Below are 20,716 nucleotides of genomic sequence, written 5' to 3'. Positions count from 1 at the left end.
AGCCTAGAAGAGCTTAATGAAAGTATAACTGAATACAGTTCCCAAGCAGATCATGAAAAGGTGAGGGATTTGATATGGCAGAATCTACACATTTGAAGAAAAAAAAAAAGTTATTTACTGAACAAAAAGAACAGTCATTTCCTAGGTGGTAGAATGTGTGTTAGAGAAAACATTGCCATTGGGGTAGCATGGGATAAAAGGTTAAAGTCGACATTTAATATATTTAATATATCTCACTGTCAGAAAACATTGCCTTGTAAAAGCAGTCCGAAAGGAAAATAGCAGGCAAGCATGAAAATCATTATCAGGAATCAACAACTAGAGAAGACAGGTGCAGAGCAAGGATAGCACAGGCCTCACATACAGGCCACAGGGAGAGATGAAGATATCCAATTAACTAATTACTATCTGCTAAAAACTATGAGTAGACAATATGAGTCTTGCTGACAGCAGGTACATCCCCAAACCATCCTCGATACCACAGAGGGCTGGTCAAGGACCACACCTAGCCCTTTCTGCAAGAAGTTAAACAAAACTTAAAGCCTGTAAGCTCGGCACTGTAAAGTCTCTTCAGCCCTTCAAGAGAAGCTGAGGAGGCAACACGGAGGAGCCACATTCTCTCAGCACAAAATACCTGGGGATGCCCTCTAAAACTTGCACCTGCTGCCGAGGACTATTTATTCATCAACTTTTTTCTCCTCAGAGCTCCACCAAAACATAAAATTTAAACATGCTGTTAAACCAGATTTATTGCCAACACTGACATAAACAGAGACTTTCGGTCTCAGCTCTCAGATGCTTTCCACCCGTGCATAGGCTGGATTACTACAGTGATGCACATGCTTTGGTGGGGTCTTCAAGCCCTGGGATGCACTGGAGTGTCCCACACCAGGCAGCCTGTCCTGCTCCAGCCAGCTCGTCGCACACTAGCCAGTATGTCCCGCAGCGATCACCGTGGTCACCACAACGGCCTTTGCTAACGTCCCTAAAACCCAGTTGCACAAGCCCTGGGTAAAGGAGGGTAAGCCGGACTCCACGTTACTCCAGCCCCCACGCCCACCACACGACTCCAGACACCTCCGGGCTCCCACTGCTCCCTCCGTCCCACGGGCTAGAAGCACGACCCCTCCACACGGGCCTGCCTCCTGGTGGCGGGGCCGGGCCGGCTCCTACCTGTCGGCTGGGCCGCGGGGAGAACGGGAGAGGGCAGGAGGGAGACAACGGGAGCGCCCGCCCGTCGCCCGGCAACGCCCGCGGCCCCGGCACTTGGACCGGCCCCGGCTCCGCCCATCCATCCTCCCCATCGCCGCCGGCCCCGCCCGCTCCCGGGAGAGAAGCCGGAATGGAGCAAGGGCATCCTTCCGAGGCACGAACGCTTCCCGGCTGGGACTAGCAGAGCAGGGTGCAAGGGGAAGAGTGGACATGCAAACAGCGGGAGCAAAGTGGGCAGAGAAGGGCTGGGCACGGCATCCCATTTTCACGGGACGGGAAATGCAGCAGGACCTTGTGTGGGATTTGGGTGGCAGGTGATCACACGGCTGCAGGAGTCAGTGTGACGGTAGGAGGGGTTGGGGACATCTCTGTTCCCAACAACATCCGAAACCTTTGCTGTCCGATGAATAACTACTGACACCACTATGCACAAATGTGATTTCACATGCCTGCAGTGTGTTGAGGACCGAAAAATACAGCTTGTGGTGTGTAACAAGGCTGGTTTCACCAAATTATTTTGCATTTAAAAAAACCTAAGAAACAAACAGATTAAAAGATTACATTTCCAGACCAGAGTTGACACCAGATTAGACACTTAAGAATTAAGTTTATCATATCTGGATCCAACAGACGTGGTTCAACTTTTATTGGTGACATGATCAAACATCTCTGTCAGTGGAGGAGTGCAACCCCAGCGCAGCTCCGTGAGCAGCAATGTGCTATTCTTTCACCATTCACCATCTCCTGCTTGGAGACTGCCACAGCATCATCATATTCCTTTTTCACTATTCAACCCCAACATGAATTGAATCATAGAATGGCCTGGGTTGGAAGAAACCTTAAAAATCTTCTAGTTCCAACACTCTTGCCATGGGGAGGGACACCTCCTTCTAGATAAAGATGCTCAATGCCCCATCAAATCTGGCTTTGAAAAAAGTACTTACTAATTTCTGGGGGAAATTTTCTGGGACATCAGAAATTCAGAGTTCAGGATTACCTTCCTGTGGTTTAATGAGTTACCATGCACATGCAAAGCCATCTGAACTGACCACGTTAATAGCCTTTCCACTCTAAACCAAACATGTTTGCTTTCCCTTAATATAATTTATTTTAAAAATCAAGGGACTAAAGCACAATGCAGTCAGTTTTCACAGCTCCACTGAGAGGCAGTAATTCATTAAACCAGGTTAATTTAATCATTGAGACTCATCTGTCCATAAATTAAATTTGCCTGTTTGAACACAGGCATCACCTGATCTTTTAGACTCATCACAATATATTTATTCAGAACATTGCTCTTACCATTCTCACTTGCACTTAGAAGAAATCCACATTTCCACATTTAGATATAGGATTCATAAATCAGGGACCTAGGAAAATGAGATTATACCCTCAGTGGTCCCACATCAAAAGCCTGCTTTTTCAGGGGCATACATTTGGGATGGCACCCAGCATTTTCTAGGAAGCAGCCCTTAGCAGAGTTTCTCTTGAGGGCAGGAAGGCAGGAGCTCTGGAGGGAACACAGAGTCCTGCCTGCCATTTAGAAGAGGTTGGGGTTTTGCATACCCTAGTTGAATGCACTCAACCCCTCACACCTCTGGTATATACTGTACCTTTGTGAGGATGTTGGAGAGTAGCAGCTGCTGGTGGATTGCGTCAGCATTTCCTCTGCAACAACATTAAATTTACTCTAGCATTTGGAAAACACTTAGACCATAGGCCAGGAAATGTGTTGACTCCCCTCTTGCGGGGTCCGACGGTCAATTAACATCAGAGAAAACCACGAGGGGCCTGATTTTCCAAGGTGATGAATGCACTCAGCTCCACCTGGTGTCATTGCAATCCAGCTGCCCATCTTCACAGGAAGGAAGGCAATGGGCCTTGACGTGCTCCAGGAAGGTAGTGTGATTCATTGAAAACAATACTGATTCACGCATCTGCCCCTTGAATTTTATTCCCAGCTATGACATTTATTTTCTAGGTAACTAGCTCAAGTCACCTTGACTTGCTTTCTCAACACACTGCTTCTTGGGATACGCTTCCCAAAGATTATCTACAGAGTACATGTATTGTGTATGCACACATCTGCATGGTGGTTTTCTTCTTTTCCCTGCTTTGCTGGAGATAATCTTGTTATAGCCAATGCTGCCTGAACTACTTGAAACCAATCAAAGAAGAAATGCATCTTTCCATCACTGAGCAAGAGAAAAACGTGGCACAATTTCAGGGTAGATACAGAAGCTTTATGTCTGTCCTGTTCAGAGTTACTGTAATTGTGCTGGCATGATTCCCAGAGCTGAGCTAAGGTCAGTGAGAAACCTGTAAATTAATTACTGTGGAGCCGATGTGATCTCTATCCAGGAATCACACTGTACATTCATGAAGCTTTACAGGAAAGAAAAGTTATGTTTCGTTTTTGCCAAGAAATGTTTAAAATTTTAAAATCTTAATATTGACAATTAGCGCACACTGAACCTATTTGGAGATGTTGGACTCAATTCTAGTCTCATCATCATAGGAACTCCATAAAATAGGTTAGTCTGGATTAATTATATCGGTGCTACCCAAATGAACAAGAATTGGGTAAAGCCTTCTCTGAAACCGAGCCTGGATGAGCACTCTTTCCTTTGGGTGTCTTATCTTACAAAGAAGAGATTTGTCTGTCCTGGTTTTATCCAGTCACTGGCAACATCCAGTCAACCCAGTCCCTAATTAATATTATTGATTAATAGCTAATCGCTGTTGCTACTTGCATTATTAACATTTAGGAATCCCACTGTACTACAACCCAGAAACACAGAAGCAGAAAGAACTTTCTGGTCAGAGGAAATAGTTTTCTGCTATTGCAGGTAACCACATCAGAGTCATTTAGATACCTGTCAGTGTCTTCCTCCCTATTCTGAAAGACTGGTCCAAAGCCTCTCTCTGAAGACTACAGACCTTCTAATTTATAGGCTAAAGTTATTTATTGCCAAACTATACCTACTCATTCTCCTGCCATATTATTTTTCACGTTAAAATAACTCTTCCTCTCCGACGTTTGCACTCCTGATATATTTATAGGGCCCACTGTCATCTCCTTTCAACTCTTCTTTTGTTGAGTCATACAAACCAAGCTCAAAATTTCTTGTCATTAAAGAAGGCTCAATTTTTTTTGGTATGTCCTGGGGTCACGTTATCAAGTTCATATCAAACTGGTTGCTCATAATCACTGACTATTAAGATGGGGTTCCTCTCTTTCTTTGTCCTCCCTGATTGTAAAGGCAAATGGAATGGAAGTTCCCACTGTAGTAAAAGGTTTTGTAAGTATGTGACCCTGCACTGTGTACCACTTAATTTTATTCAATTCCTATTACCCCATCCCCTTCTTCCTATCTTGCTTTGATGACATCCCTTAGTAATTAGCAAATGTTACTAGCACGCTTCTGTCTTTTCCAAATGGCGCTAACAGAAATTAAAATTAGTATTGTCCATAAGAACCTCCACTACAAACTATCTTTTTGCCTGACAGTTGTCCTTGCAGCATGATCTCTCAACCCCATTAGCCAGCTCTGTAATCACTTTTTGTCTTGTGAGAATCCCTTTTCCAGCGCAACTACCAAATTCATAGAATCATAGAATAGTTTGAGTTGGAAGGGACCTTTTAAAGGTTATCTAGTTCGAGTAGATAATACAGATCGAGGATATTCATCCCCATTTTATACAACAAGACAAAAATCAAAACTAATTTGAGATTAAGTGGAGAATTCATACTATGGCACTGCCACCCCCATCCAGACTGCAGCTCTGCTGGAAAATTCTCCCATCTTCTTGTATTGCACAATAAGGAGAACACTGACTACTTTGGCAATTCTTCTCTCAGTTAAGAACCAGCAACTACCATAGTATTTAAAAAAAAAAAAAATCAGCTCAGGTCAGCAGAAAGAGCTTTGAAGTCTTGACTGTGGCATTAACTTCATGATTTCATGTGAGTGAAGTCACTCTGTTCAGGAGATGATGTAAGAACAGTTTCAACCACAGCAAGTGTTTAGAACTTCATCCTTAGCATCGATGAATGAGGCTGGGAGGGAATAACAACTGATCCAAAGATCTGGAGGATGACAGGAGTCTGCGAATTGAATTTATTTTGCTGTCACTGCACCTGGCATGGAAAGAAAGGGCAATGAGAGAATCCAGTTAAAAAAAAGTCTTCTCTGACTCAATGAATCTGGCCATTTGTTTTTGCTCCTTTTCACAGGCTTATGTGCATTCATAAACTGCAATCAGAAAGGAAATCTTCATCAGGCAACATATGGCATTTTGTACAAAGCTGTATCTTTTCAAGCTGAACTAGACCTGTAAAAACTTTTGCTAGCAGTTTTTATAGAGTATTTTAACTCACACTGAAAGATGGGTGATCATAGTTTTACTTTGCCCTTGCTTCTATGAACAAGTAAACCTAACTGCTGAAGTCACCAAAGTCGCACAGAAACCATGCGTGACATCTGGGGGTGTGACCATGCACTTCAGGGGTCCTGAGCTAGGTGCTGAGTGACAGAACCTGTCTCCTCTCACTGTTGTATGCTCGCTCAAGGAAAATGAACACTTTTCTTGGCTCGGTAGATTTTTGGGGTACTAAAAGGCAATAAAACCAGCAAATGGCACCTTCTCATGGTGAAGAGTCTCTTAGAGAAAAGGTAAGCTTAAGACAGGCTTCAGTTGTGTTGGGATATCTCATTAGCTTAAGCCCTAATTCAGCTCTGCTGGGAGAGAAGAACTCTGATGGAATTCCACTTACTTTCAAGCAATAGCAGGTACAGATGACACACCAGAGAGTTTTTTCCTTCCTTTGTACTATTGCTTTAGAAAAGCAGGCTTTGGTTCATGACCAAGTGATTCTACTCAGAAGTAGCTGCATTACTGTGCAGTCAAGACGATTGATTGGGATGAAAGACATGAGGTAGTAAAGGTGAGATAGGGCACTATATTAATATTTGAGCCACTGAATCAGAATTTCCTAAGTCCATAAGGGTTTATTTCCTAATTCTGTCTTAATTTTAATGAAAAGTTGTAAATAAATGAATAAATAAAGAAATGTAAGACTTTTCTCCCTTCCCATTTTTACAGGAAAAAGGAAACAAAAGCTTTCTTGCCTGAAAAAAAATATTGAGAGCCAGAAAAATATGTTTGCACTCCCTTTTTTTTATCATTCCTGACTCAAGATGAATCAATGGTAACTTGAAATGCCCGTGTATAAATTATTACTGTTTTGTGTCTCTGTTCAAGGCCCTCTATCTTTCTCAGTTTCTTTTGGGTCAAACTATTTCCTGGTTTTGGAAAGCTCAAGGATGCTATCTGCACACATCTGCTTTTCCAGGGTATGGTATCCTGTCCTACTGTATGGGACAAGTCCAAAGTTGCTCTACAGCTGCCAGACGGTAATTTTTACTAAAGAATTGGTAGGTACAAAACCTGACATTGTTACAACCATCATACTACTACAGGGGTTTCATTCAGTCTAGGGGCATTACAGTGCTTGGTGTGGTAGAAATCCTCTGTAGGAGAAGGTCTTGCTGAGAGGTCTTAAAAATGGCAGGATTAAAAGAAAAATATAAAAGGAAGAGCATTGGCTATGGGACTAGTGCCCCTGGGACACAGAAGATCTCTTGATGATGCTATTTATAATCCACACCTGGTCCACATTGTTGGTGGTCCTTGTATTTCTTCTGGGATGAATTCCACAGTCAGTGATTGAGTTACAAGTTTGTTTTCGACAATAAACTAAGAGGAAAATAAATTGATGTTAGAAAGGAATTAAGGTTCAATGACCTTGTCCACAGTTTTTCAGGAGCATCACTCGTTCTTTACATCACTTGTTGCAGTGTAAAGGAACCTGTGGCCCCACTATGCTTTTTAGGTCTGTTTTTCCAACCAAGCTTTTAAATTCATCCAGCTGTTAAATTCATCTAGTTGTCTTCAGACAGGGGAACCAACAGCTTTTCAATGTGTACTTGCTTTTGTGCCAATGCAAAGCCACGACAAAATGTTTCCAAATCAGAAAGGGATCTATTTATTTTCACTTCCCATCAGTGTAAGTGGCAAGATATGGTGTGAAGCAGTGGAGAAACTGGGGCTTTAAAAAAATTAATCAGGTCAAAGCACCAGTTTGCATGCTATTACACCACTAGTTTGCATATACTTTGCACAGTTCAAAGCTTACTCTGAATGCAACTCATGTACAGCAAGGCTTTCAGCCATCACAGCAACAGCACTGCTGTGAGCCACGCTACAGACAACAGCTCTGGCAAAAGTCCTTCACAAATCCCTGTCCAACAGGAGAGGAATAAGGTGGCTGGAGTGCAGTCTGCAGTGGTGGAGGGAGGAGATCAGCAGGTAGATAAGAGGTCAGGCAGTTCTGAAGACTGGAACAAACACTGCAAACCCACTGCATCCCTGTGCACAGCCATGTAATCCTAGGGCCAGTATTAATAGCTTAGAAGACATGGCTCTCTGTCTTAACATGCTAAGAGCCAAAGTGCTCCTTATGCCTTCAGTGCCTTATGCACTCCCAACGCTCCCAGGGGTATTTCAGCTCCATGGTGTACTAGGTGATTTGTGCTTGCTTCTGGCTCAGCATCAGTGAACGAACTAAGAAAAGGCAAAAATGGTCCTATCTGCTCTGTCAAAGGAACCCTTGACCCTACACTTCTGCTTCTGCTGCAGGCAGTGTGGAGTTGAGTTCCGCAAATACTATACAGGAATGAAAAGTGATGCAACACACCACTGTACTGTACTGGATTTTCCTTAAAATGTAAGGGGCTCGTGTAAGGGGCTATTCCATGAATAGCCTCTTCAGAAAGCCTTGGGATTCATCTGTATTTGGGTCATTGTCGTGTGTAACTTCCTCTAGACTACTGGAAGGAATCCTATCGTCACAGAGAGGGAAGTAAGTTTCGCTCAAATGACAGGAGAGACCTGATTTCCTAATACTCTCTTTACAGTCCTGGCTCTGAATTTGCATAATGCATGCTTAGAAAAAGGACTATGTACTTACATTCCAGCAGCTAAGTTAGGTTAGTGATAAGAAGAGATGGATTATTGGTACACTTCTGTACATTTTATGCACTGTCTAGAAGTTTCAGTAAAATTCAGCTCTATTACCTAACTCAGCATGCTGGCTGAGACCCAGACAGATGCTCAGGTAGTGTTTACAAGTATTAAAAACTATAAAACACATCCCAGGGCACACGAATCTTACACCTACCTCAAATGCCTTGCTTGACAGTTTGTTTTCAAGGCTGGATCTGTCAGCAGCCCCACTGGCTGGTGATGGCACATGGCAGCAAACATGGCATGTTGTTTTCTACCAGGGACTCCAGCTGTGCTTGTAGGCCAATGCTTTGGCCATGAAAACCCACACTATATCACTGTATGCTTGCACCTTTGGCTCAGCACTCCATCCTAGTATCCTCTTTTCTTGTAACATCTTAGAAGAGACCTTGGGGTAAACCCTTATAGTGGCTTAATAGAAACTCCTAGTGCCAGAGCTGCATGGTGTGCATTTGGCTGAGCAAATCCCTTCAGCAGAAGACAGAAATTCAGAATAGGAATCCTCCTATGACCACAAACTACTGTTATCTGTAGGAGTCATGATGCTCCTGTAGTACTGTGACTCACCTTTGTCCACTTCCTATAGTCTGAGCAGACCTTTCATTCCCAGACTCGCCTACCATTGTTAGCAATGGAAATGGATCTTTGACAATCTCTCTTTCAATTTGGATCTGAACTTTTGGAAAACATAAAGGTGGCAAAACCAGTGCTGGATTTGCACCTGGGCTTTTCTAATATGATGGGTTGCAGAGGCTTGATCAATTCAAAAATATTGCTTTGGTGGGATGAGCAGAAGTTCATCCATTGCACTCTTATTAAAATGACTCAACTCTGCACAGTGTTTGGCTCCTGCTATTTTGTAGCAGAGGCCAATGTATATGCTTATATCTAAAATACTACCAAGCAGTGTGACAAAATGTGTTTCCCCCACAACCACTCCTGACACATCACCACTGTCGGAACCTGTCTTCCTTGGATACACACAAGCCTCCCCTGTCCTGCCCTGCACAGATCATTCCCTATACCTTGCTGGGGATGTGCTAACACAGGGACATTCATTAAAGACCATTCCCAGTAATCTTGGGTACCAAACACAGGCAGCTAAGTTATCAGTTGATTACTCCCTGCAGTAACAAATCAGGTTACAAATTAAGCTGGTGTTAAAAATACATTTCCTTCTCATCCTCCTTAGAAGTCAGTGGAAACATAAGTGTCTAGCACTCAACTATATATTCACTGTTTACTGGTTAACTCCTGTTTTGTGGAAGGCAGATTTTCCAGGTGTAGTTCACAACTTCCTTTTCTAGAGAACTGAACAGCAAGCAGCTGCCCACAGCTGTTTGCATAGGTCACTTCTTTCTTCCTTGACATACTTGCCTCACAACACAGGAGCAAGACACACAGCCCTTGGCAACCTGGAGAGTGAAATACAGAGATCTGGGTGCAGGTGGGCGGGTGGGGAAATAAATAAATAAATAACCAAACCATGGGTGTGATCTCAAACCTATTGAAGTTCAAGGAAGGGATTTCAAACCATATCCGCTAGGTAGCCTACAAAGAGGTGCCAAACTAACTCTAAGCTATTGGGCTTTCCAAAACCTCTGCAAAGACCATGCTTATAAAACAGCGTTGTGTTGACAACAACTGTTGTGATAACGCCTGGTCAGTGACCATTAAAATACAGTCCTTGTTACAGCAGCATGCTTGGCTGCAGCAAGAGTTCAGTGAAACTGTTGACTGCTGCAAGCGATGAGTACAAGATCTTGAAACACGAAACAAACCCTGTTCATTCCACAGTCAACATCCCAGCAAGGGCAGTTCCCACATCACTACCATACCACGTACCTTCTTGTTTGTGATCGCGCGCTTGAATTGCTTCCTCACTGTTTATACAACAGCTATCTAGGAAGTATGTTCAAGGAGTATCCTAGCACTCTAAGCACAACTTTCTGATATGCCCAACTTTTAACCAAGATGTTAGACAAACAACTGCTGAGGAACACAGGTCCCTGTGACCACCCTACCCTGCTGCTAAGTCTGGAAAGCCTTCCTGCTGTGTGGTATGTTGCATGGCCAACTCCCAGATACATGGGAACCAGGGCTGCTTCTTCTGAAGGCACACTCCTCATCAATGTAATGGACAGGACCAGGGAGCAGAACGGACAGAAGACTTGGGGGCTCTGATAGCTGATCAAGATAGCCAGGTACTAGGGCTAATGACAAAGCTCTGTCTGGATGGAGAGAGAAAGGAGAGAACATAAATTAAAAGCAGGAATTAGGCTGAGGAATATTTCAACTATGATCCCTGAAATGCCACAGGTAAGGAAAGATCTTAGAGTAGGAAATGTCTCCATCTTGAACACAGCAATACCTGAGTACCTTTCATCTAGCAATTTCGTAAAACTGTTTATGAAGGAACTTTATATCTTCTCTGCTGCAGCATAATATCTGCTTAAGCCTGACATTTTAAAATACCTCTGCCACATGGAGATGGGCAGGTGACTCAGTACAAACATGCAGACCTCAGCTTGGCTCTTTCATAGGTGCTGTCATATCACAGTATGGCTTCTGAAATCAACAGCTATTATATGCTTCTGGAAAAAAGCATGCCAGCCAGAGGGCAAATCTGCCTGCATAGTCACTGCACCTGGCATTACAGCTTATGTTACCATCCACACTATCTATAGGTACCAACCATCTACGAATGGAGCAGCCCAGGGGCCTGGAACATCCCTGAGGAACTGTGGGCTCAGGATGGGACGTGCTGCTTGCTGCTGTACCAAAGCCAGCTGAATGACGTCTCAGAACAAGGTGCAATTTTTGTGTCAACAATGGGATCATTAATATGAGCGTCTGCAGGCTTCAGATCAAATCCCTTTCTTAGAACAATGCAAAGGGAGCAAGGAGGTATTTTTTGTTGAGCCTAAAGCTGAGCTCCCGTGCTCTGGACTGCAGTAAACAGACAGGGGTAAGTGCGTGCGGACAGAAAGGTCTTTGCTCTCTAAGCCTGCCTGGCTCCTTGCCCAAGCTTCAAATGCAGCCTGTGAGGGTTTGACTCGAGACAATTTGATGGATACTGTGTGGGTGCTGGAGGCAAGAGAAGCCAAGAAAATGAAATATCTGTCTGTCAGTTGTTCTATTTCCTCAGAAATTTAATGCAAACCCTTCACTTCTGGAAATAAACTCTGCATGCTGCTATAGATAGGGTGTGGATTTTAAGTGTGATACTGAGAAAAGGGCGCAATACATAAACCAAAACTGAAGAGTTTTTCATCTACAGATCCTGTTCCATGCATTACATGTGGTAATAACATCCATGTGATAAATTAATTTTTTTCTGCAAACAGAAAATAGTAATCTCCATTAATCCCATTCTTTGACCTCCTCTGCAATATGCCTGAGCCTTTACTACTTGCACTGCTTTTACCTTTACCAAGTGCCTTAAGCCCTCTGAATTTTGATCATCGATTGCCTACAACTGCAGTGATTAAACTAAAGCCTGAGCCATCCCCATTACCGAAAGCTCACCACTCACCTTTTCTGCAAATCAGATTTCAACAGCATTCCTCTCCTATTCTCCCTTGTCTGGCTCTGACTGAAAAAGATATGCAGGATCATTTCCCAGGGTTAATTTTTAATCGTGTCCTCACTACTGCAGCGAACGAAGTAATTTATTATCCAGCAGGCAGCATGCTAACATACTAGGAAATAACAAATGCTAAAGGAGGTGACTCAGGCATAAGCAATCAGGTGGAGCTTTACATTCCCACCTGCTGGATGGCTCAGCACAAAGAGCCAAGCATGGCGTTTCAGTTTACTCTGCTTGCGTCTCTATCCAGGGGACACCTGGACTCAAGCCACACAGCCAGTGAGGTTTATTTGCTTCATAGTCATGTGCAAAGCATGTACATAAACAGAGGCTGTGCAGCCAGCCCTCCCTCTGCCTGGGCACTCTTTTCCTCTAATGAAGGAGGTTAGTATTCCTCCTAGGCGGTCATCCTTGCTGCAGGAATGTGTCAGCCCAGGCAGTTTGGCCCTAAATAACGTTTTGTGATCTCAGGCAGACTGAAGCACAGCTTACCCACCTGTAAAACAGGTTTAATGGTAGTTGGCTTTTTTCTAGAAAAGCTGGGAGGATTACTTCATGTCTGAGATCTCTAGATGAGAACTGCTTAGTGGCAGAGAGCTTTTTAAAATAACAGCTCAAAATTAGGTCCAGAGCAGGTTGGCAGCCCTGTGAGCAGGTAGAAATGACTATAGAAGCTGCACTGTTCTCGTCTCATTACCCAAGAGTCTCAGAAAGGCTGGGATGCAGATGATTCACAAACCAGAAAGTGCTTTCAAATTACTTATTAAGTAGGATTCATGTTGCTTTTACTGCTCTGGGATGCACAAGGTTGGGCTGCAGAACCTCTTTTGCCATCTCTTCAGAGTGAAATGTGATGGTAATGTAGAGTTCACTCACCCATGTATCTATCACAGTTGTATTTTTGCCTCCCAGAGTAGCCCAAAGACCACTGAAGAAGTACATGAATCTTCTGTATCTGCAGTAAGCTTTGGATCAGATCTTAGTAAGCCAACAAGAATATGTGGCTAAACATGCTATAGCAAGTTCACCAGCATGTGCTGATCTCTGCAGGAGTGCTGGTCTAAGCATGCTCCTGAAAACCAGGAAGATCTTGACTAAGGAGGCAGTAGCTTCTTGCTTAGTCCTCACTGGAGCACACCAGTGCTGCTTAAATGGGGGAACAGAGCAGCTCTGAACCCATTCCCTCCCCAGTGCACTATTCCAGAGAACATAGAGAGAGGGTACTGTTTTACTCCTAATTCACTTTGTGATCACGTAAGTCCCCCAAATCCCACTGCCAGTAAGCTCCAATGATTAAACAGCTCACTGAAGGGAAACTATAGCTAACACCTTCTATCCCTATCAAAGCGTATTGCTAATGAGGACTGGGAAATCGCTCAGTGCTAATACAACATCTGTAGATTAACATAAGCTTACTCATGTTTTTACAGTTAATGGCTGAAATTCCATCAATCACTTGGATTCATGTAGCATTTAGGATCAGTGTTTTGGTATGTTAGCCTCAGTATTTCCCCAACTGAAGTCCGCTGACTGTAAGTGGAAAAGGCAAAGCCATGAGTCTGAAGCCAGGGAAGAAATTTGCAACATGTTGCTTTGGGCATCTCAGCTTAGGAATCTTGCAGGATGTCTGACTTCTGAAAGCCCTCAGAGAGTATTTGAGTGATTTGAACACACACACACACACACACACACACACACACACATAGACACATCACTGCTCAGCTCGCGAACACATGACAAGTTACCTCGAAACATGCAGTGGCCCACACCAGCCCTTCACAATGCAAGTGACTGCAGGTCCTCTTCTGCCTTTCACCTTCCCTGATGGAGAAGCACCAGAAGAAAGGGGATGACCAAACTGCCGACAAAAAAAAAAAAAAAAGACGCTGTGGCTTCATTGCGGGAAAGTGCTTTAATAAGGAAAGGGGTAGCTGCCAGCAAAAAGAGAATCTGTGTGAAATAGGTGTAGAAATACTCTAGAGAGATCAACTATGTCACCTCACTGACTGAAGGGACAATTTCTAACCCTATGTTGCTCTTGAAGGCATTTGTGTGGGAGGACTATGCTTTCACTTTTACTAGGGGTCTCTCACTATTCCAGACCGGATAGTGACACAAGAGCATAGCCTTACTGCTAAGGAGACCTTCCAATATCTCACATGAATCTCACTTGATGTGGCAATACCACTACCATCATAAGCTCACAGGAAGCTGTGTAACTCAGGATCTCTAGCTCTGATGACTGTCTGAGCTGCACTGAAGCAGCTGTACTGAAGGAGAGTCTACCTTTGCTATAAATAACATGAAGGCTGAGGTCACCAATGGACTTTGTTACTGCAGCAGTGCATATTTGAGGTAGTCACAGAAAGGGACGAAGGAGGAGCTGAAAACACTCCCCAGGAGGATCAGGAAGAGGCTGCCACAGAGGAAAACAGATGTCTGTAATGGAAAGGGAACAGATAAACTGGCTTTACTAAGGTATACAGGAGTAGAGTGTACGCTGGAGTGTCAAGAGCACCAAGAAGCAGAGAGATGCTGGGAATGCTGCATTCCATCCTCCTCTCCAGTCAACTAGGTAGCTGCATTCTATGTGAGTACTGCTTTGCATCAGCTTTACTTGGTCACATAGGTAGGAACCAAGGTGCAGGGCAGCTCCTCACAGAATTAAAATCAGAATTTAGGGAAGGACTTGATAGAAGAGAAGAAAAAGCTCAGCAGCATGAGTTTGATGATGAGACGGAGGGCTGCATGGCAGAGACAGTGTGCAGCCAGTACATTAAAAAGCAATCAAAGGAAAAGGAACCAGTAGTTTAACTGGATAAAGACAAATGTCTTTAATTCTATCTGCTTCTACCATGTGTGCATGCCTGAATCATGCTGCGTAACACTGCTTTGAAATTTCTGCAAGAAACAGATGTAGTTAGCAATTGTTCTTTGATGCTGAGGGGAAGAAAATCAGCATTAGCTCATGAAGAAGTAAGAAGACTATTTAAAAAAAGACTATGAATAATCTTAGTGTCTTCTCCAGGAGAACATGTGGGATAGTCTGAGATTTCAGTAAAAACTCATCTGGTACAGAGAGGCCTTGAACTACAAGATAAATCTGTTGTGCATCAGTGAACGCAGAAATGACACAGGGCGCAAGACATCCCTTAGCAACTCATCCCATTTCCACTCTGGAAATCTGACTCCTGCCAGCAAAAGTGACAGATGACCCAGAACATGATAAGTGATCCCAACTGTCCCATAAAAAAATTGATAGCATGTAAGTTGCAAAGTGTTCAAACTTTCTGTAGAGTTTGAAAAAGAAATCACATGGAGATTAAATATCGCAAGGGATTCTCAACAACAAATAAGGCTTTCAAATTCCAAAGATCTGAATTACTGCTGTCTGAAGACAAAGGCAAAACCCCTCTCTCAGAGTGCAGTGATCTGAAGATCACACCAAGGGAATGATTGACATTCCATTCAAGCAGACAGCTAACAAAAGCTCCTTTACATATGCCAGCAAACCATTGCCAGGAAAATCAGTTTGGTTCCCAACATACATATTCCTGCATTACCAGGCCTCCTACCCTATATGACCCTTGCTGATTTACAATGGCAGGCTCAGCAGAGAGTGGAAGGAGATACGGGACCTCACCAACCCTGGCAACTCTTGGTCAGGTGAGGGTATTTCATGAAAGAATCAGTGCCATTTCTAAGTATCTCAGGCTCCAGACTCACCATGTGATCAGCTATAACTCCCTGGAAAAGGCACAAAATGTCAAAAAGAACATTTGTTGGGAGCTTAAGCAAACACCCACAGGAACAAATGAGACACTGCAGAGGGCAGTGTGCTTCAGGTCAGACTGAAATCAACAGGCAGTTGTAGAAAGAGACATTGCTTGTAAATACAGTCCCAGAGATCAAACCTCCTCCAGCAGAATCTGAAGTCCAAACATCCCACTCAGGTGAGGGCCTCATGTCACTAACTATTGCATATCATGGGTAGGGAAAAGCCATTGTTGTCATTCCTATGGTCTCTCTACAAGGAGGCTGACTGGGAAATGGCCAGCCTCGAACTATGTCTTTTTTCGTGTGTGTATTTGGGTTGTGGGGTTTTATAGAAAAAAAGGAATCAGCAGCTGTCTGTATTTTTAAACTACGGAACACAGACCTCCTCCACTTCCAAACTCTGATTACAAAGCCTTTCACTTCTGTGATTACAGAGCATCTCCTCTCTGCAAGTTTCTATTCTCAGTTTACAATTGATCAAATCTAACTGTTAGTAGAACTCATTTCAGCCAACAGGAATCTTTCCTCTCTCTAGCTTTGGTGGTGCTTAGGCCAGGCACCTGGTAAGTTCCTGCCTCGCTTATTTCAAAAAGGAATCCATAAGAAAGATCCTGTCCTGGATCAGATAGACCTCCAGAATTGATGATTTTGCTCTATCCACCTAGAATCTATTGCAACATTTCAAATGGTTTTGTTGAAAGAAGCCTGAGCATTCTTACTTAGTAGAATTTAATCCAATATTTATGCCATTATTTTGGCGATTAAACCAAAGTGGTCCCGCTCACTGTTTGGGTCATCTGAAGCAATGGGGTGTTTTTGGAGATGATATAGAGGAAGATTTTGTTGATTAATTGAGGGTTGATTAATTAATTCAGTGTTTTGTTTTGTTAATTGATTACTCCAGCAGATTTCTCCAGTTCAGTGTCTGTCTTAAAAAATCCTTTGACGCGAGGACTGACTGGTCTTTTTTTTCCTCTATGCGGTCTCTCAGCTATACTGCTGCTTCCAAGTCTTAGGTATCTCCAAGGGTCCGAGGCCCTTGGGATGATGGTACACACTTGCAGAATTTCATGCTTGTGATCTGTCTTCTGGCTATGTCTCTTATGGTACAACCTGCAGTAAGGATTAGCCCGCAAACTCTCCAGTCTCTAGGAGACTGTTAAATCATAGTGTTGAACAGTTTAGCATGGTTTCTTTGAGATGACTTTCATTTGATAGTCTCATGGTTTCTTTGTGCTGCAGAAGACTCAGATTTTCCCCATAGTCTTTTTATAGTCAGTCACTCACAGTATAAGAATTCATTGTCAGGAGTGAGCTCTAGCTTTGCATGTCCACATAGATTTATCTGACACATTAAGAGTTTCTCTCAAAGGCTTCTTTCCAAGTCATGCTATTGTTGGGGCTTGTAATCTAGCAGTATTTTCTCTACAACCTCACCAGGAAGCTACAAGAGGATTGTCCATGACTCAGAATAATTTTACGTGTGAATTCAGCTAAGCCCCCAGGCAGCTCAGAAGGCTGGCCACTGTTTCTCAAGCCCTATACTACATCAACAGCATAAACTTCAACTGGGAGAGAGTGTTTTTAAAATAGAACAGGGAGCATACACTTCATTCCATCACACAGTCGGAGCTGTGTTACTTGTGGTTCATATCAGTAGTCTAGGGATTAAGAAACTTTCAGTTTTTCCTTCACTTTTCAAGACTATCCCACAGAAGACATCTTTTCTAGCTCAGGAGCAAGGCAAATATTTTCTGTATACCTGAGACCCACTTCGGATCTACAAATGAGTCAATCTTCAGCCCAGGAATCCAGCACTAGTTCCACTGGATTCTGTGACTATTTGTGCATAGAAGAATTTTCAAAATTGTCCTCCTCTGAGCCAACAAAACTCAGGCTTGATTTTCTCCCACAGTGGTAATATGAGTGTTTCCCCTCTCTGCCCTTAGCTGATTCCCTTTGCCATTTCTAAATTCACTCACTAACCCAAGTAAAATGTGTACCAATGAGACTGCCCCTCCCAGGAGCAGCCCTGTAAAGAGCATGGGTTTGAACACAGACTTTGCAAGCCTATTCCATCCTCTGTCCCAGGTAACTCCAAAATACTCATAGATCTGCAGAGATTTGTTCCACCTTAAAAAAAAATAAAGAAAGGAGGAGGAGGGAAGAATGGAGATTGTCAGAGAATGCAAGCCAAATTAATTTCAGAATTGGTTCATCCCTTCCCAGCATCTTCAGAGTTGCATCAGCTTGCTGCGGAAATGGATTTGGCTTTGTGTTTCTGAGAATCCAGACTTGTTTCAATTCTTCTGAACAGTTCTTTCTTTCTGACTGCACTTCAGTTTTGATCCAAGTATCAGATAGGCCCACGAGACAGCTCACTTGCACTGAATCTAACACAAACTTCTACTGACAGATTCTGCTACCTAGATGATGCAGTGAACAAAATGGATAAGGTCAGCTTCTTTCCTTGTTATAGCAACAGAGCACCTTGTGATGATAATTTTTTTTTCTGTTTCATAAGCTGCTTGCCATGACAAATTGCTTGGGTTACTCTGTCAGACCCCAGAAGGAAACAATTTGCGTTCCCTAGAAAAATACAAATTTTAAAAGTTGATTGCATATTGGTTTGCTTCTTGCCATGACACTACTCATCCTCTAAGCTCAGGGAGAGATATGCAAGGAAAACAACCCAGTTTGAGAAAAGGACTTGAAGGTTTCTTGGGTCTAATGTATCTGCAGAAGGACTAAACTAAAAACTCATGAAGAATATGGCACAAGGGGAAAGCAAAACTCCCAGGGGTCTCTGCTTTCCTCAGTACGCTCTCAGAGATACTGTTAAAGAGATCACAATGATAGAGTCTTCCTTGCAAACACTTTTCAAGAAAGTTTCAGTTACACAGAAAAAGTTGTGCATTCAGGAAAATGGACTAGGGAGAGTTAAAAAAAAAAACAAACCAGAAAGAATCTGCATGATTAAAAGTCAGGGGAACTGGTAAATATGGTGAAGCAACAGGAGATTAAGACCAACAAAAGCAACTGACATCACTAATCTACCCTCTGTGTCTGCTGAGAACTGATATACCCTTCAGTATATAAAAATATATATGATGCATATCTGTAGGTATTCAAGTATGTATCCTTGTGAAGCTAGAAGATTACTGTTACTTACTTTGCTAATGATTTTGATGATCACAAGAACTTTTCATGTTCTTTTTAGATTTTTTTTTTAGGGAAAAAGAAAGAACAGTTCAAGTTGCCCATTGTCTGAGTGTTTCTACTAGAAATCACTCCAAAAAAGACTATAATTTCAAATATGTCAGTGATAGCCTTGATCTGTAGCTGATGAGCAAGTTCAGTTGCTTACTAAGCTTTTGGCATAAGTCTGTATGTCACAGAGTGGACTCCCAACCTTATGTCTTGTCTGTGATTTCCCTCTTGCAGAAGTTAGAGAGGGGGTGCAATATCAAGAAGTTATTTTTTGGGTCACAGCACCTACAAAAATCAGTGACATACTTCACAGACTGAATTTAGTGTTGGTACAAAAAGTCACGATGGGATAAGCATGTCTATGAGTTCTGGCCTCCCACCTGCAATTTACATGCAGTTTGGGGAAGACAATCAGGAAAAATTGAAGGCATGGGAATGATGGAACTGCTTTTCAACCCCACTGCAGATCTGGTTTTCACAGTTTCACTGTGGCAGTAAGGACCTTCTAAGATACTCTCCCTTTCCTTTTTATCGCTTCACATGCCAGTAGACCCAGTATTTGATTAGCCTTCCTCTCCTGTCAAGCAAGACTTACAGCAGTTAAGAGCACTGCAAGATTTCTAGAGAGCTGCACATTTCTCTTTGCCTGCCTTGAGGTTCACCATAGAACACTGCTGTGTGGTGGGGCAGCTGGAGGAGTTTGTTGCCAATCCAGCTGAAGTCACAACATGGGTTGAGTTAGCAGAGTAGTGTTAGTAGGCTGAACTAACTTCTTGCGGTGGCATTTGCACTGCTGTTGCTGTGGCACTGCACATCTCACGTTTAAAAAAGAGGGTTCTGTCTTCCAGAGGCTTCAGACAAGCCGGACACTTTTCAAGAATTAAACTCAAGTTTAGAGAAAGGAAGGAAGAATCTGCTCAGGCAGAACCATATTTTACATACAGAATGGGCTACAACCTCAGCAAATGTAAATCTGTGCTCTGACAAAAGCAATGGAGTTACATTGCTTTGCCAAAACTGAGGATCTTGTCCCAATATTTTGCTTTTTTATCAAAAAATACAAAGAGGAAGAAGACACCTTTAAGTTAATATCACCCTCTGTGCCTTTGCAGGTTTGCATCATCACCCCTATGCGATTGTGTGGTTATGACTCACCAATAGGTGATTATGTCTCTGCTTCCAGCAGTCTGCAAACAAGTAGTCCTCAGGTATCTTATATCCTGATGTGATCTGGCAGTGAAGAATGAGCAAGTAAGAGGCAGTTTCAGTTCCATCTTCTGGTGTTTCTTGGTTCTTGTAGGTCACAGAGAAGCCCAAGAAGCATGAAACTGAGGTTCACCCACAAATGTGCTTATTTTACTATCTGTTTGGTTCTTGCTCCCTGAAAAGTTCTTCTGGGCCACCCAGGTACTGAAAAATATGAGCCTGCTTTCAGGGTGCTTCAAAAAGCAAGATTTGTGCATGCTCCAGTACCCTGCCTGCTCGCTAGAAACGGCTAAAACAAGACGAGACAGGTAGCACGGAGAGGCGGTGCACCGTGCGTGCATGTGTCTGCCTGTGAGGAAACCCATCACCTTTGTGTGTGCTGCTGCTTCTGCCCTTGGCTTGGTCAGGAGAGATGCTGTGTTTCTGTGAGCTGTGGTCCTTGCCTCTGTGGAGAACCGAGAGGTCATCCAGAACCAGGAGGGCTTGTTAGAAGCAGGGAAAGAGTTTAAGGTAGGTTAAAGCTTCAGCGTTTTTGTTTGGACCTGTCTGTTTGTCTGCTGGCTTTCAGAAAGTGCTCCGGCAGGTTTGTTTGTGCTGGTGCAACACATTTATGAGACCTGAGAAAACCTGCAC

The 20,716-nt window shown here is 43.2% G+C and overlaps 1 protein-coding gene across 10 annotated transcripts in view; it reads right to left on the bottom strand.

Moving 5' to 3' along the window:
* The window catches only part of LRRC56 (leucine rich repeat containing 56), a 76,729-nt gene extending 56,622 nt beyond the window's left edge, over window positions 1–20,107 (bottom strand). For 3 of the 10 annotated variants that reach the window (XM_017809050.1, XM_017809121.1, XM_017809116.1), the window contains exon 1: window positions 1,174–1,266. The gene's annotated coding sequence lies outside the window, so the exon portion shown is untranslated. Of the gene's footprint in view, window positions 1–1,077; window positions 1,267–11,836; window positions 11,897–13,635; window positions 13,749–20,032 lie in introns of those variants that run through there. The other 7 variants (XM_017809076.1, XM_017809071.1, XM_017809091.1 and 4 more) reach the window with 5 other exon arrangements.
* Window positions 20,108–20,716: the final 609 nt, after the last annotated feature.

Source organism: Lepidothrix coronata, unplaced genomic scaffold (genome assembly GCF_001604755.1).
Source record: "Lepidothrix coronata isolate B3197 unplaced genomic scaffold, Lepidothrix_coronata-1.0 Scaffold1, whole genome shotgun sequence".
Taxonomy (NCBI): Eukaryota; Metazoa; Chordata; class Aves; order Passeriformes; family Pipridae; genus Lepidothrix; species Lepidothrix coronata.
This window is presented reverse-complemented; position numbering and strand designations above follow the sequence as displayed.